Source organism: Cebus imitator, unplaced genomic scaffold (genome assembly GCF_001604975.1).
Source record: "Cebus imitator isolate Cc_AM_T3 unplaced genomic scaffold, Cebus_imitator-1.0 Scaffold301, whole genome shotgun sequence".
NCBI classification, from domain to species: Eukaryota; Metazoa; Chordata; class Mammalia; order Primates; family Cebidae; genus Cebus; species Cebus imitator.
The window spans coordinates 1,018,058-1,037,065 of NW_016107616.1; the positions used below are offsets into that span (position 1 = coordinate 1,018,058).

The following is a 19,008-nucleotide window of genomic DNA, read 5'->3' on the forward strand; positions in this document are numbered from 1 at the left end:
GACACATGCACATGTATGTTCATTGCGGCACTGTTTACAATAGCAAAGACCTGGAACCAACCCAAATGCCCATCGATGATAGACTGGACAAGGAAAATATGTCACATATACACCATGGATTACTATGCAGCCATAAAGAAGGATGAGTTCATGTCCTTTTTAGGGACATGGGTAAATCTGGAAACCACAATTCTCAGCAAACTGACACAAGAACAGAAAATCAAACTCCACATGTTCTCATTCATAGGTGAGTGTTGAATAATGAGAACACATGGACACAGGGAGGGGAGCATCACACACTGGGGTCTGTTGTGGGGCCGGAGAGGCACAGCTGGGGGATGGGGAGGTTGGGGAGGGATAACGGGGAGAAATGCCAGATGTAGGTGATGGGGTGATGGAGGCAACAAACCACATTGCCATGTGTGTACCCATGCAACAATCCTGCATGACATGCACATGTACCCCAGAACCTAAAGTACAATTAAAAAAAAAAGAAATAAAATACAGTGTATAATGTCATATTCTCAGTTCAGCAAATATGAATAGTACATGGCAAAGAAAAAAAAGAGTGGCATCAAAAATGCAAATTTGCAAAAGTGCCATTACATCATTGGAGAGTGTCTTCACCAGTTTAGGATCTATTTTGTACATATTTTATTTTGATTTTTTATTTTCCATTTTAGTTTGGCACCTCATGCCAAACTAAACTCAGTGTGGGCTCTGCCTACAGGCAGTCACTACTCTTTGCAAGCTGGAGAAGCCTTTATCATTAAAGCCATTTTAAAATATCATTTCCAGAAAATCCTAAAGTCTTCTTTTCCAATAATTCCTAAGTATTCACTGTTTTCTACTTCCTCACCACCAAAATATTTCCAATTTTTTCCTTCCCTGTTTTTCTTCTTTCGGTACTCTCAATCTTGTTGAAGAAGTATCATATCTATGGTTTTCCTCTCCCTACAAAAAAAAAACTTGTAAATGGTGAAATGTTCTTTGCACTTGACCTTTCCTGAGAAGACACTAGTAATGATTTCTAAAATGTACTGAGTGCTACCTACGTGCATTCTACTGAGTTATATGTTATTACCTCATTTAGTCTTACAGGTACCCCTTGAAATAGAAATATAATTATATCCACTATATAATAGATCAGGAAATTCAAGTTCACAAAGGGATGTGTAAACTTCCCCACATAACTAGTCACAGCCAAGACTGTCTGATTCCAGGTCATTATTATTCACTACTGTTCTATACTCCAAGAATGGCAAACTAGTTTCAGGCTGGACCTGACTCTATCTGTGGGCATTATCCATGCTTTCTCCTTGGAAAGATATCCAACAAGGGATATATTATTTCATATCTATCCAACAAGGGATCCTTAGATAAAATGACAAAGTGACAAAATAATTGTGGATAATACTGGGATAAAACATACGTTGATAAAATATACAACTCCTACCAAACTATGCTTGATCTTCTGCAGTAATGGTTTCTGTGTCTCTCATGGAGACAATTTTATCCTCCAGTACTCAGCACCTCAAATTCAAACACATAAGCTAGATCACCAAAAGAGACTGAATATTTGGATGTCTGGAATATTTATGAATAAAATAACAGAAATAATGAAACACACCTCACAAATCATTTCCTCTTGCATTTATCCTGTGTAAAACAATGGATGGCTTGACAATTCTACCTGACAGAAAGGCATTCATTTTCCAAATATTTATGAATATAAAACACTCTCAGAATCAGGAGGAAAAAGAAAATTGATAGAGTTGCCATATAGATTGGGATAGAAATTGAGAACAAATTTAAAAGTAAAAGGAGCATCTATTTCTAACTTGAGAAGAGTAGAAGGCTAAGTCAATTGTCCTACAATGCAATCTCACAGATAACTTGTTTCAACATTATTTAAACAACGGTAATAAACTCAATGGTAATTCCACTTCAATTTGACATTATACTGTAAGAAGTACAAATAATGCATATCTTTTTTTAACTTCCAAACAACTCTTGCAATATTGGTGTTAAAACAAAAAAAAATTATAGACAAGTTTTTGTTCACAAAACCATAAGGACTATTTCTATAACAGGATGTAGGGAAGTGTATTTGGTGCATTTTTAAATGCAAATATATGCATAATTTTTTATGAATATAAAATGATTTTAGCCTCCAGGTTTTTCTATTTTCCATTACGATTACATCACAGAATAAAACATGCACAAAGTCAGAAGAGAATATGCCAAACTGCTTTATCCTTTTTGCAAATAAGAAACAAACTGCAAATCAGTGAAGATTAGTAAGTTGTATGAATACTGTAAAGGTGAAATAGATGCTAAAATGATGGATAAAGAACTCTAAAATATTTATTGAGTAAAAATGTGTATAAACAAAACTACAAATGTGTGAAATGTATGAAAGATTTAGGCATAGGAAAACTTTTATCACTGAACTGCAGGAGCGAAAAGAAGTCAAGAAAAATGATAGAGGCCAGAACTTTTAGATACTCAAAGAACCTTAAGTAGAGGGAATGGATGGTCAGTGGAATATTGTAACAGGGAGTTACTTGTTCTGGTGTCAGTTTTAAAAAGACCTCTCCACTACTGTGTGAATAATAGAAGCAAGAGGAGAGAGGCAGATTCAATAGTGTGAAGCCTCCTCGGTTATTCAGGCACAGGGTCACCAAAACTGGTTGTTTAACCATCCAATTAGATGATTAAAAATGACTTCAACATACACTCCAGAAAATACTTATTTTTGAATGATATACATGACTACTAGGTTGATCAACATGCATATTCTTAAGCATCTACAACAATGTAAGAAAAATGTAAAATGAACGTATATAGTTATATATCATATATCATAATTTTTAAATTATTCTTAAACTCATAAATTGAAAACATCCTAAGTCAAAAATACATTTAATACATCTAATCTGCTGAACACCATGGCCTAGCACAGCTTACTTTATTGATTGATTGAGACAGAATAATGCTGTGCCACCCAGGCTGCAGTACAGTGGCACGAACTCGGCTTACTGTAAAGTCTACCTGCCAGGTTCAAGCAATTTTTGTGCCTCAGCCTCTGCCATAGCTGAAATTACAGGCCAGTGCAACCACACCCAGGTAATTTTTGTACTATTAGTAGAGATGGGGTTTTGCCGTGCTGGCCGTGATGGCTGAAACAATTATAAAGTCAGGTAATAAGATACCTCTAGTTTTGTTCTCTTTGCTTTGAATTGCTTAGGCTCTTTATTGATTCATATGAATTTTAGAATTGTTTTTGTCTAATAACATAAAAATTTATGTTTGCATTTTGGCCTCAAGTGATCTGCATACCTTGGCCTCCTAAAGTGCTAAGATTACAGATATGAGCCACCACACCAGCTGTGTAGCCTAGTTTAAATGTGCCCAGTACACATATATTAGTTTACAGTTGGGTAGAAATCATCTAGCAACATAGTACATTGTAAAGTATTGAATGTTTACCAATGTGATAACATGGCTGACCCGGAACTGAGGCTCTCTACCACTCCCAGGATAGTAAGAGATTATCATAAGGTAAATCATAACGTTAGCCTAAGAAAAGATCAAAATTCAAAATTTGACATATGGTATACTGGTCCATTTGTCTATGTGTCTATTTTTGTGCCAGTACCATGCCGTTTTAATTACTGTTGCCTTATAGTATAGTCAGGTAATAAGATACCTCTAGTTTTGTTCTCTTTGCTGAGGATTGCTTTGGCTCTTTATGGATTCATATGCATTTTAGAATTGTTTTTTGTTTAATTATGTGAAAAATTATGTCTGTATTTTGATTGTAATATCATTGAATCTGTAGTTTCCTTTGGGCATTATGGCCACTTTAACAATATTGATTCTTCCAATCCATAAAAATGGAATGTTTTTCCATTTGTTTGTGTCATCTATTATTTATTTCAGCAGCATTTGGTAGTTCTCTTTGTAGAGATCTTTTATCTCCTTGGTTAGATGTATTCCTAGGCATTTCGTGTTTTTGTGTTTATGGTAATGGTATTGTGTTCTTGATTTAACTCTCAACTTGAATGTTGTATAGTAATGCTGCTAATTTTGGTACATTGATTTTGTGTCCTGAGACTTTACTAAAGTCATCTATCAGTTCTAGGAGACTTTTGGTGGAGTTTTCAGCGCTTTGTAGGTATAGAATTTTATTATTAGAGAAGGGAGGACTTTTGGCTTTTTATTTTCCTATTTGGATGCCTTTTATTTCTTTCTATTGCCTGATTGCTCTGGCTAGGATTTCCAGTACTATGTTGAATAGGAGTTGTGAGAGTGCTCCATTAAAAAGTGGGCAAAATACCTGAACAGATAAGAGAAGACAAATAAGTGGCCAGCAAACATATTTAAATGTGTTCAACATCACTAATCATCAGAGAAATGAAAATCAAAACCACAATTAGATACCATCTCACAGTCAGTCTGACTATTACCAAAAAGTAGAAAAACAACAGTTACTGGCAAGGCTGCCGAGAAAAGGAAAGCTTTATACACCGCTGGTAGGAATGTAAATTAGTTCAGCCACTGTGGAGAGTAGTTTGGAACTTTCTCAAACAACCTAAAACAGAACTACCATTCAACCTAGCAATCCTCCTACTGGATATATAGCTCAAGGAAAATAAATTGTTCTACGAAGAAGACGTGCACTCCTATATTCATTTTCTACTATTCACAATAGCAAAGACATGGAATCAACTTAGGTGCCCATCAGTGCTGGATTGAGTAAAGAAAATTAGGTCTATATACATTATGGAATACTGTGCAGCCATGAAAAAGGATGAAAGTATGTCCTTTGCAGCTACATGGATGCAGCTGAAATCCATTATCCTAATTGAATTTACTCAGGAACAGAAAACTGAACATGCAGGTTCTCACTTATAAGCGGGAGCTCAGCAGTGAGTATACAATGAGTATACATGGACACAAACATGGCAAAAATAGACAGTGGTGACTGCTGGAGGTGGGAGATGGAAAGGAGGGCAAGAGCCAAAAAAGTCCTTACTGTGTACTATGTTCACTACCTAGGTGATAGATCATTTGTATCCCAAATTTTAGTATCTACAATAGACCCACGTAGCAAGCCTACCCATGTACCCTGTGAATCTAAAATAAAAGTTGAAAATATAAAATAAAAGCAATATAAATACACACAGTATATTATTATGTCATAATTGTTGTGTTATTTTTGAGGGCAGTGCTTATTTTCTTTTTATAACCTCATGTGCCTTATAATTTCCTAGAATTAAGAGCACAAGATGTGTCCTTTCCCTGATGTTTGCTGGTGATTTCATCATTCTTTTATTATTTCTCCATAGGAGTGTTTTAAAGTCACATGTATATTTGATGTAGTTGATTTAATGTTTTATAAATCAAACCCAGACATACAGTAATATGGCACTTTATACTGAACCAAAAGATTAAGTGATGGTTTTAGCGCCTACTGTACTTTTACCCCTACCTTGCTGTTCTGTGTACACCTCTTGTACCATCAGTGACACATATGTAGTGGAAAAGTATCAGTGTCAATTAGAATATTAAATATCAGTAAATACCTGTAGGCTGCCTACTATAACTAGACCTTTCAAGAATATAGTACATTTCTTTGGAATTTTAGAAATTAATGTGATAAGAAGTTAAGTTGACTTGCTGAAATTTATTTCAGCAAGTGGGTGATATAAGGAAAAAGAAAAATTCAAGAATAGCCTAATTAAGGAAATATCCAGTATAATCTAAGGTAATCTTGAATGTAAAGGATATTTGTTGATATTTATCTATGCACTGAAGGTTATAAGAAAACTGTGTAGCCATTAAAATTTAGTTACCCTACATATTTTCATTGAATTTAGGAGGAATGTAATACTAGCTTTGACTTTTCTGAATCTCTTTGGAATTGTTTGAGATTCACTCAAGTTTTCTTGGATCTTTAACTGAACTATCATTGTAAGGACTGAAAAGTCCCTGATGGGGATCTACCCAGTCTGACTGGATAGACTAAATTGTGCCTCACCACCCAAATTTACATGTTGAGGTTCTAACCCCAGTGTGACTGTTTTGAGACAGGGCCATTAATGAGGGAATTATGGTTAAATTATTTTTTAACCTCATATGCCTTACAATTTCCTAGAGCTACGAGCAAGAGAAGTGTCACCTCCCTGATGTTTGTGGGTAATTTTATCATCATTTAAAAAAATTATTCATAGTAAAGTTTTAAAGCCACATATCCATGTTATTGGAATTTATTTAAAGATTTTGCAAATTAAGCCCAGATACACAGTAGTATGACACTAAAAATGGTGAAGCCCTTATTCAATAGGACTGATGTCGTTAAAAGAAGAGGAGACACCAGTGAAAACACCATGTAAGGGCACAGCAAGAAGCCACCATCTGTAATCCCATAAGAGAGGCTTCACCAAAACGAACCCTGACAAAACCTTGAACTTGGACTTCAAGCCTCTAGAACTATGAAACAAATTCTATTTTTATAACCCAGTTTGTGACATTTTTGTTACGACAACCAGAGTAGAATAATGCAATCATATTTAAGTAATAAACATATCAAATTGGTAATCCAGCCACATTGGTTTGTGCATTTTAAGGATCAAATTCAGACATTTTCCTATGAATCTGAATATAATCTAGTCCTTAAATCCATTGAAGAACTTAGATTATTTGAAAATAATTTTTATTATTTTTGAGATGCTCTTAAAATCTATAACATCATAATATGATGCAAAAATATGTGCCTTTTATGCACATATCCTTTCTAGTGGTTTGACTTAAACCATAGTTATTAATGCTATGACAAAAATAGACTTGGAATTTATTTACATAACCATAAATTTTAAGTAAAATATAAACATTTGATTTAATCTTATCAAGATTAACATATGACTTAGCTAACTTAACAGTTAAAGATTTGAGAAACTTATACAAACTATCTCAGCAATAAAATATGAATATTCAATTGAATGTATTATAAATATAGATTTTAGAGAAAAAGAGAAAGGAACATGACACTTGAAATGGTTTCCCTTTGATTCTTAAAAAAAAAAAAAAAAAATCAGTCAACACACAAAAATCCATTAACCTTTAGAACGCCCTGTAAGGCTACTTGGGACATCAAGTATAATATGTAATTCCCAGAAGTGCTTTATAACATATTTTCTGAGGATTAAATTGAATAAATGAGAAGAAATAACAACTAAAAATATTCTGATAAGCTGTCAGGAAAAAAAAATCATTTGAAACATTACTGTTAAATGTCAATTTTTAAATGAAAAATAATTATCATGAGCAAGATCCACAAAAGCAGCTTTCATTATAAGGTAGATTTTTTTTTTCTTGTGTCATATACACTTTAGAGAAAAATATAAACAATAGACTTTTGCTATTTTAAAAGTTGTTAACATGTAAGAGATTTGGAGGTCAGAATCTGCAGAAGTATTTGCTTATTGGGGAGTGGTGATTATTTTTTTTTAAAGGTAGATGTTGTAGAAAGAGTAGGGGGCTTAAGTGACAAAAAATGATTTAAATATTATTTGAATGTTCAGTTATACCATAATATGCAACAGGAAATTGCCTAGGATTCAAATAATATTCTGAATCACAGACTACCATAGGCCAACACATGGCATCAGTTACCTAGAAGTTGGTCAGGCAGGAACAACTGCTTCACAGTAGAGTATTGTCAGGTATTTCTTTCAGCAAGAACCCTGGTGGCAGCATCTCCTAAAGTAGTCTCTTGGACAGTTGAAAGCTAGTCTCTCCTCAGGGAACAGGCCAGGTGTGAATAGAGGAGATGCCTATTGGGCAGGTGTGGGAACTGCCCTCACATAAAATCCTCTGGATTAAAATCTGTTTCCCATAGCAGTAAATAGCACCTTTAACATTTCTTTGTACAACACCCATTTAGCCTTCCCCCTATAACAGTTATGTCTTCAGAGGTATCCAATGCTATAGTATCCTCACTGGGTATTTAGAGTTTATTCATAGTTCTTCATAGACTAGAAGACATTTTTCCATTAGGAGTCATTTATTTGTTATAAGTAAGTTGCCTAAATGATCACTGAATTTCAGTCATCAGATTACCATAGTAACAGAACTGAACATTATTTCCCAAAAATTTACATTCCCATACAACAGAGAAAATTATTTTTTTAATCGATGTATTTGTGTACACCAAGTTCTTCATTGAGGACAACAAAAATTGCAAAATATAAATTCTTGAACTATTTATATATTTAGATGTAACAAAATTATTTTAATTTTTATCCACAAAGCAAAGTATAAAGGTAATTTTCAGAAGAAGTTGTAAGTTTCCATTCTAGGTTAGAAATGTAAATCTGTAAAATATAAAATTTTTGTAGTATGGTAGAAAATTTAGAGAACTAAAATAATTCAACTAATAAACACTAGAGATTTGTGGACTGTGAACTTTAGAGATGATTTATGGCAACTGGTAGAAGAAATGTCTAAGCTGCAAAGTGTTCAAGATGTGACTTGGGTGCTGTTAAAAGCCTTCAGTTTTATGTATTCACAAATATATGATTTGAAATTGGAACTTATGTTTAAAAGGGGAGTAGAACATAAAAATTTGGAAAGGTTGCAGTCTGATGATATGACAGAAAAGAAAAGTCAGTTTTCAGAGGAGAAATTAAAGCCTGCTACAGAAATTTGCATAAGTAATGGGGACACAAATGTTAATTACCAAGACAATGAAGAAAATGTCTCCAGAGCATGTCAGGTGTCTTTATGGTAGCTCCTCCCATCAAAGGCCTGGAGACCTAGGAGGGAAAAATAGCTTTAGGAGTCAGGCCCAGGGCCTTGCTGCTTCATAAAGCCTTAGGATTTGGTGCCCTGCATTTGAGCTATGGCTAAAAGGGGTTAACCAAAAGCTCAGACACTTGCTTCAGAGGGTGCAAGCCCTAAGTTTTAGCAGCTTTCATGTGGTGTTGAGCCTGTGTGTGCACAAATGTCAAGAACTGAAGTTTCAGAACCTCCACCTAGATTTCCAAGGAAGTATGGAAACACCTGGATGTCCAGGCAAAATTTTGCTGCAAGGGTGGTGCCTTCATGGAATACCTCTGCTAGGGCAATGTGGAAGGGAAATATGGGGTAAGAGTCCCCACACAGAGTCTCCACTAGGGCATTACCTAGTGGAGCTGTAAGAAGAGGGCCACCATCTTCCAGACCACAAAATGGTAGATTTAATAGCTTTCACAGTACACCTGGAAAATCTGCAGACCCTCAAGGCCAGCCAGTGAAAGCAATCAGAAGGGGGCTATACCCTACACAATCACAAAGGCAAAGTTGCCCAAGACAGTGGGAACTCAACTCTTGCATCAGCATGACCTGGATGTGAGACATGGAGTCAAAGAAGATCATTTTGGAGCTGTAAGGTCTCACTGCCTGCTAAATTTCAAATTTGCATAGAGCCTGTAGACACTTCATTTTGGCTAATTTCTCCCATTTTGTATGGGTTTATTACCCAGTGCCTGGACCACCATTGTATCCAGGAAGTAACCAACTTGATTTTGATTTTACACACTCATAGTCAGAAAGGACTTGCCTTATCGCAAATGAGACTTTGGACTGTGGACTTTTAATTTTATGCTGAAATCAGTTAAGACTTTGGGGAACTGTTGGGAAGGCATGATTGGTTTTGAAATGTGAAGACATGACATTTGGGAAGGGCCAGGGGTAGAATAATATGATTTGGCTATGTCTCCTCCCAAATCTCACCTCGAATTGTCATAATCCCCATATTTCAAGGGCAGGCCCAGATGAATATAACTGAATCATGGGAGTGGTTTGCCCCATACTGTTCTCTCCTGGTAGTGAGTAAGTCTCACCAGGTCTGATGCTTTTATAAACGGGAGTTCCCCTACATAAGCTTTCTTGCCTGCTGCCACGTAGGAGTTTGTTTCTCATTTCTCTTCCATCTTGATTGTGAGGCCTACCCAGCTATGTGGAACTATGAGTCAACTAAACCTCTTCCCTTTATAAATTACCCAGTCTCGGGCATCTCTTTATTAGCAGTATGTAAACAAACTAATACAACAGGCTTTTTTTTCCTTTATATTTTTCTGAAAGATAAATATTGACTTTCAAAGAATTTTTTTAAATTATTTTTAAAGTTTCTTTTAAAATTTAAAAAGATTTTCTTTTTAGTTTTTGTTTTAAAGACTCATTTAAAATGACTTTATAATATCACCTCAGGGACAATAATGTTAAAATAACAGAGCTAGACTATTCTTCCACTTTGTGAATAATGGAGAGATCAAAGTCATTCATACCTGAATTTACATTCCAGTTATGCAACATTACAAAACAAACTAAACACTGAGATTCCTTGTCTTATTATCTTGTTTAAGTAAAAGGTTATTACTTATTGTGATTTGAATTTTAACAATTAGGCTTATTCTCTGAATGCATTAAAATAAATAATTTCTATAATTAACACAAGTATACTATTTCTATAGCAAATGTGGAAAATATGCCTCTATCTTCGGTTAGATTCATAATAATTTTATCGAACCCTACTTCAATACATCCAGGTTAATAAATCAAAATACCATTAATTGGGTAGATTATAAACAACAAATTCATTTCTTACAGTTCTAGACAATGAGAAGTTCAAGATCAAAATACTGGCAGATTCAGTGTCAGGCAAGGACTCAGTTTCATATAGATAGCCCCTTCTTGCTGAGTTCTCACATGGTGAAAGAGGCAAAGCAGATCCCTGGTGACACTTTCATAGGGCCAGTAATCCCCTTCATGACGGCTTTACTGAAAAACCTTACTTCTGATCACCTTTCAAAGACTTCACCTTCTAATTACACTGATGCCTGGGATTAGGTTTCCTCATGTAGAATCAGGACTCTCTAACAAAACTACATACATAGGAAGTCTATACATGATGTACTTAGAGTTGTCAGAGACTCTCAAAACCTCTATTGTACATTTAAATCTCTTTCTTTTTGCTCTGGGACCACAGAAAACTACATGCATTTGCTCTATAGAATTGATTCATTTCTTCACATTGCTCTAGAATAGCCTGGCTTTTCTCTTTACATTGGCCGTCTCAACAGAGCTTGGCTTATCTCAAGACCCACATGCTTCATTGAGTCTTTTCTCAAGACTTTCATTTGTACTTAAAATCATCTGCATAAAATAGCTTTAGCATATTTACCTTATATTTCTACTTAACTACCTCATGTGTGTATTTTTTACTCCTTGTCTACATTGTAATTTGTTTTTGAAAAGATACTTAATTCTCCTTTTAATTTCCCAGCATGTCCTCTTCCTGGACATCATAGTGATAGAGTTCTGTGAAGGATTTCTTCTTACATCTCTGTAAAATACTGTGATCTCCATTTTAAGTTATGCTGATAAAAAGTTATTCATCCCTTGAAACTTCCTTATAGAACCTCTATTTATATAATACAGTAGGAATTTATCTGTTCTCTCCTTGTAAAATTTTTAAACAGAAAATATGTAAAATAATTTAAAATGTTTTTTGATAAGTAATGGACTACATGAGATTTTTAGGATACATTGTCACATGTATGTGAATTTGTAAGACCTATAATTAATAGTTATATTAATATAATAGTGAATAGAATACATAATTTTGCTAACAAATTCATATAAATTGCAAACATGTTTTTTGACATAAAAAACAAATTATATTAACTAATTATTAATGATGCTAATGCATTCTATTACTATTTTGAAAATTTATTTCAGTATTGATATGTCAGCTTACCAGTTTATATTTTAAAAATAAATCAATTAAAATATAAATAAAATTATATATTTATAAATATAAAATTATAAAATAGACATTTAAAATTATTTGAATAATCATTGAAATTCTAATTTTTCATAAGTTATAATGACAAGCAGCAGTAAGAATTATCTTCTTATTAAACATCTAGAAGATACATATTTCACTATAACAAAGGTTACAAGCTACCCACAAAATGTGTGCTACAACTTAAATAATGCAGATTTTTTTTAGGAGAATCATACCAGAAGAGTTTATTTCTCATTTCCCTGCCCACAGATTGTTTTACCATAAAAAATATATTTGTCTGGGCCAGATGAGATGGCTCATGCCTGTAATCCCAGCACTTTGAGAGGCCGAGGTGGGTGGATCACCCGAGGTTGGGAGTTCGAGATCAGTCTGGCCAACATGGTGGAACCCTGTCCATACTAAAAATATAAAAATTAGCCAGAAGTGGTGGCGTGAACCTGTAGTTTCAGCTACTGTGGAGGCTGAGGCAAGAGAATCACTTGAACCCAGGAGGCAGTATTGTGGTGAGCTGAGATAGCACCACTGCACTCCAGCCTGGGTGATAGAGCGAGACTGTCTCAAAAAGAAAAAAAAAGTACATTTGTCATTATCATTAATATGTTTGCCTTATGTATTAGACTATTTTCATACTGCTATCAAGAAATACCCAAGACTAAGTACATTACAAAGACAAACAGCTTTAATGGGCTGCACTTTCACACAGTTGGGGAGGCCCCACAGTCATGGCGGAAGTTGAAGAAGGAGAAAAGGCATGTCTTAAATGGTGGTGGGTAAGAAAGCATGTCCAGGGGAACTGCCCTTTTATAAAACTATCACTTCTCATGAGACATATTCACTATCATAAGAATAGCATGGGAAATATCTTCCCCCATCATTCAATTACCTCCTCCTGGGTCCCTCACTTGAAACATGGGGATTATGGGAGCTACAATTCAAGATAAGATTTGGGTGGGTACACAGCTAAACCATATCTTTCCACCCTGGCTTCTCCCAAATCTTAAGTCCTCACATTTCAAAATCAATAGTCCCCCAAAGTCTTAACTCATTTCAGCATGAGCTGGACTAAAAAAGTCCAAGCTCAAAGTCTCATCTGAGACAAAGCAAATGCCTTCCACTGATAAGCCTGTAAAATCAAAGCAAGTTAGTTAACGTCTTAGATACAATGGGAGTACAGGAATTGGATAAATACATCCATTCTGAATGGAAGTAACTGGCTAAAATGAAGGAGGCAAAGGCCCCGTGCAAGTCTGAAATCCAACAGGGCCGTCAACTCTTAAAGCTTTGAAATGATCTCTTTTGATTCCATGTCTCGCATCCATCCAATATTAATTCTAAGTAGATTGTGAAAAGTTAAGAATAATTAATATAATCTCTAGATCAATTATACATGCAAAATACCCTACCTAATAGGTTTAACAATAAGGTCAATCAATAAAATGCAATTTTAAACTTAGACCCTTTGGAAAATTATATGATAATACATCTTAACCTATTTTAGGATGCTTATTTGTTAACCACCTAATGGTTGGCACTTATAATAACACATAAAACAGTGTTTTTATAGAAAACACTGTATGAAAATAATGACAATGGTTATTAAGTATATAGTTTCATATTTACTCAATTTTGAAATTTTAAAATTGTATATATACTATTTTGGGTATTATTACTATTCATACATTGTTTTATAACTTCCATTGAGGTCTTGAAGACTCAGTTATTCAGTCCTTATCTTTTTTCTCTCTCACAAATATATACATATTTAGAATTCAGGCTTCTGATTTTCTGTCATTGTTTTTTGCAATGTTACTGCATTTCTCTCTCAAATTTTACTTGATTATATTAATCCATTATCACATTGCAATAAATACCTGAGACTGGGTTGTTTATACGGAGATTTATTTGGCTCACAGTTCCATAGGCTATATAGGAAGTATGATGCTGGCATCTGTTTGGCTTCTGGGGAGGCCTCAGGAAATTTAAAGTCATGGCAGAAGGCAAAGGGAGATCCAGTGCTTCACATGGCCAGAGCAGGAGCCAAGAGAGACAATGAATGGAGGGAGGTTCCACACACTTTTAAACCATCAGATCTCATGGGAACACACTTATTATCATAAGAATAGTGACAAAGGGGTGGTGCTAAACCATTCATAAGAAAGCCGCCCCCATGATTCAGTGTTCTCCCACCAACTTTGGACATTACATTTCAACATGAGATTTAGAGAAACAAACATTCACACTATATCATCAGTACTACACTTTGTGCTCAAAAGATTGGCTTGAAAAACAGATTACAGAACCCTTAAAAACGTACTGTTTTTTATATATTCTGACCTAGGTCATAGGAAAGATAAATTATGGTACTGAGAACACAATCTTGCTAATGTAATAGCTTGTTTAAAATCTACTCATCATTGTTACTTTCTAAATTAAAGATTTTGCCTTACAAAGTGGAGGGATATTGGATACATAAAGGAATAATTTGAATTAAAACTTTCATTAATTCAATTTTATTTATTTGTATGTTTGTAATGTGATTTTTACATTAATGAAATAAAATTGAGGCTGGGTCAGGTTATGCAATAAACATTTATCTGGGTGGATGACTGAGAAACAACTGAGAAGTAAAGTAGTTGAAGGCCCTCAACTGAAAGAATTTATAGAACCTTTGAAAATGTAGTCAAGAAAAAATACTCGAAATTCTCTATCTCTAAAGAGACTATTAAGACAAGCTAGTATATTATTCCTTTGAGTCTTATTCATTCATTCATTCATTTTCTATAGCACAATGTATTTTAAATCGGGAATCTGGTCTGGAAATGAGCTGAAATGAAGAAGGGATTGTTGAAATTATGGAGAAGTGACTCTCATTTGCAGGTTTGAAAGTGAAAAAACATGAGGATAGGTTGTGTTATAGTGATTACTACAAATATTCGCCATATTCTTTTTTTGAGATGTGGTATCTAGAATGTACCGTGCATATTTATCCAGAATAAAGAGCAATCATCTCCATGGTCTGCCCCCAAGGGATTTGGGAAGAATGATAAATAGCCAAGAAATTTTCGAAAACTTTATATGTAAACATAGTAAAATAAAATTATCCAAAAGAAACTAATGTCTAGACATTTTCTAATATTTTCTAAAAATATATAAACTTTTCATTTTTTCTCTAATATGCTGTTATTAGTGTGTGTTGTCTCAAGTGTGTGTTTCATGCTTCCTATCACAGAAACCAAGATCAAGATCTGTAATTGTTTTTGTTTTTGTTTTGATACAGAGTCTTGCCCTGTCACCCAGGCTGGAATGCAATGGGCTACAATCTTCGCTCACTGCAACCTCTGTCTCCTAGGCTGAAGCAAGTCTTCTGCCTCAGCCTCCTGAGTAGCTGGGATTACAGGATCCCACCACCATGCCTGGCTATTTTTTGTATTTTTAGTAGAGACGAGATTTCATCATGTTGGCCTGGCCAGTCTCAAACTTCCGACCTTAGGTAATACCCACTCCCGCCAGCCTCGGCCTCTCAAAGTTCTAGGATTACAGGCCTGAGCCACTGAGTCTGGCCAAGATCTATAATTCTTTGCTGTCTGCTTTGTCCAGAGGATAAAAACGTGACCTAGTTAGGGCCAGACAATGTTTCTCCAGAGTTAAGTGAAGCAAGAGGAAAGAGGTGCAAGCAGCATTAATTATATCCTGAAGTGAGGGTGGTGTTATATTGGCCGGTTGTTTCTGCTCCGTGCCCTTTCATTCCACCACGTTTCCATGGTTTCTGCTCATTTCACAAGCCTGATAAAACTTATCTTGTGTTCTAATAAAGGCTATTTCTGCTTAAGATAGCTGTAGCAAACTTCTTTCTTACAATTAAAAACTTTGACAATACAAAAAGAAACCTCTATTCTATAAATAAGTATTTCTCGTCTTATAAATTTATCACCTTAAGAGGAAGTACTTAAAGCACTAGAAACTTACAGTATTCCAATTAGGGGAGATTATGATTATAAATTTTCCACTCCCATTTTTGTATTCAAGAATTATTAATTTTTTTAAAAAAGGCTATTCATCATTGATATAAAAGATTTGACTCCTGTAAATTAGCTACAAACTGTTAAGTATAGAATATAAATGCGTAAAGTAAGATCATCCCAAAGCAAAGTTCCAGGACTCAGAAAGCTTTGGTTGAGATCATAGAGACTGAGTCTTACAGATTTCACACTGCTAACAGTTAATGGCACATCTTGTCCTGATTGCCTCCCCTAAAAAAAACCTAAGTATTAAAGTTGGAAAAACCAAAATAGTTTTTCCTTAGTACATGAGATAACCCATAGATCTTTCTGACTCAAAAACACTTTAAAAAATTAAACAAATAAAAAGCCCTAGGTGCTAAAACAAGCAAACAGATTAAAACACAGGCAAAACCCCATACCTTTTATTTTCAAGTAAACTTGTATTCACTGGCTACAGTTTAAAGGGAAAAAAAAAAAAACAACCAATTTGAAAGTCATGGATTTACAGGAAGGTCTTGACAAACTTACTCTAGGGCAGGTTAGGCATATTTGACAAGGATGTCTAGGCTGTGGTAGAGATTCAGCAGTCAGTCCTGACCAGATCTTAGAGGGTTCTTAGGAGACACCACAAAAATCAGAAGGAATAAAAGCCTCTTAAAATAATTATTTGGAGAATAGCCCAACTTCCCCAATTATTTGGAGAACAGCCCATACTTCCACAGAAGCTAAAGGCACATAGACTGTTCTGTTCTACATAAGAAACATTAGTTTTATGTTTCCACATGACTTTAAATGGACACACAGCACAAGGTAAATTTGTGTGGTTTTTAAGATTAAAGTAATTTCTAAACTTAAGAAGCCAAAAACAAAGAAATAAAGCTGGACAAAGAGTATTCTTCAACTTTTCTTCATCGCACAGGGAAATCCCCTTAAAAAACACATTGCCTTTGCCATGTGAAAATCTCCATGTGAAAATCTGGTGTTTTAGTTCTCTAGACTTTTTTATAAGGGCTTTTTTCTGAGCTTCATGAAACCGATTAACCTTGAGATCCTTACCACTGTCAAATGTTTTTCTCTCTTGAGGCTTATTTTTGTCTTTATCAGCCTTACTCTTTAACTTTTTATGATGTATGTCCATAAGAGATTCTGATCTTTTTAATTCATTGTTTGAAGATATCTGCTCAGCCAATCTCTTATCTCTTCCTGATAATGTTCTTCAGCTTTCTTACTGGATGACTTCCTTAATTCTTGTGTTTCCTTAGCTTTCCTTTCCCTATCAGCTGGAGTATCTGTCCAGATTGATGGATCTCAAGGTTTGTCATCAGTTCGTCTCTTAAAAGTCCTTGGCCCAAGACCAAAGTCTTTCATTTCTGGAGGAAGTTCAGTCATCCATGACTCTCTTAGCATGGATTTAGAGGAATCATCATCTCCTTGGTCAGTTTTTCTTTCATTCTCTGGGATCTTTTTTCAAATTCTGTCTTTACATTATAGTTTACTGGTCGTTCTGTGGGCATTTGTCCAACAATGTCCTCATCTTCACTGCTGTCTGTTTCCTGTTGCCCTGGATCATCTCTGCTCGTTACTTTTCTGTGTAGATTTAATTAAACCACGCGGCAATATAGGACCTATTATAGGCCTTGGAGGAGAATCATCCTGCTTTTAAAATCCAGGAGAAGGGCTGGTCCAAAAAACCCATCATCATCTTCATCCTTGTCATCATCATGATTTTTCCTCCATTTTCTTTCAGTTGGACCAGTGTCATCTTCCTCACATTCTTCATTTCCTTTGTTGTACAAAGAACTACTGTCTTCATCGCTATCTGATGAATCTGAACTACTGCTTTTATAATTAGTAATTAGAGCTGGTCCTGCAATGGGGCTTGGGTCCCACTCCTCATCCTCTGCTGTTCCTGAGACCTTGAAGCCAAGCAGCAGGGCCAGTCCGATCAGGTCCCTTGCCATCCAAGGTGGTGAGCACTGCTCACAGATACGAGTCTATCCATGCATGTCCTTCTTAATGGTTTATAATTAATATTATACATTCGTACAATATAACACATACACAAATTATATTTAACATTACATATATTTAAAAGGTATTTGCTTGAATCAATTATTTGATTGGCACACTAACAATCACAGTCTTTAAAACAACAAACAATATCTTCATGTCATACAAAATTAACATGTCGTTCATGAGTCTTTGGGTCAGATGGAGAATTTGCTGATTTGAGCTAGACTTACACGTGCTCACTCTGTGGTCTGTGGTCACCTGACGCTCAACTAGGTAGTTCTTCTGATTTTAGCTGGTTTCTCCCTTTGAATGTTGTCAGAAGATTTGGGCTTGAAAATCTGACTGATTAACTCATGTTTATGTGATTATGTCCTCCAGTAGACAAACATCATTATGCTCCCAAGGTGAAGGCAAAGGACCAAGACAGCACAATTGTATAAGACCTCTAAGTTTAGAAGCCTAAGTTTAGAATTGCCATACTATCACTTCCTTTTTACTTTATTGGTCAAAGTGAGCCATAGACCACTTATATGCCAGGACTGAGAAGACAAATTATACGCCTTGAATGAAGGAGCCGCCAAGTTATAGTATAAAAAGCATGGAAACAGGAATAGTAAAGGAAAGAGGCAATTTTTATAATCAATTCATTGCAGTGTTCAAAGTGTTTGTTTTCTGAGATCATAGAAATTGATCTAAGATATGATTTGGAGACTGTCAGGTGGAGATGATTACAGGGATGTTGTTATGCAGAGGAAAAAAATCAGGTTTAGTTCTATAGTCATGAGAGCAATAAAGAGAAAATGGAGAATAAAATGCCTAGTTGCCAGAACAATAAAAAGGCTTTTAAGAAAAATTTAAAGAGCAAAGATAAAATCAGAGGGGAAATATCTGCAAAAATAATTTTAAAATATCACTAAGCTTAATACCTAAATTGTCAATACCAAGTATTAAGAAAAACTCAAAGCCAATGAGAAAATGAGTAGTACCTGCAATAAAATAATCACAATGAAAGAGAAAATAAAGAAATGACAAATTATCACATTATAATAATTCTCAAAACTTTGGAATATAAAATTGAAAAGATGATGATAATCCAAATCATTAGAATAATAATATTAGAAATTTCAGCTAACAAAC

At 34.9% G+C, this 19,008-nt stretch overlaps 1 pseudogene; it reads right to left on the reverse strand.

The window, feature by feature from the left end:
• LOC108285565 overlaps positions 1-17,819 on the reverse strand; it is a 92,679-nt pseudogene extending 74,860 nt beyond the window's left edge.
• Positions 17,820-19,008: the final 1,189 nt, after the last annotated feature.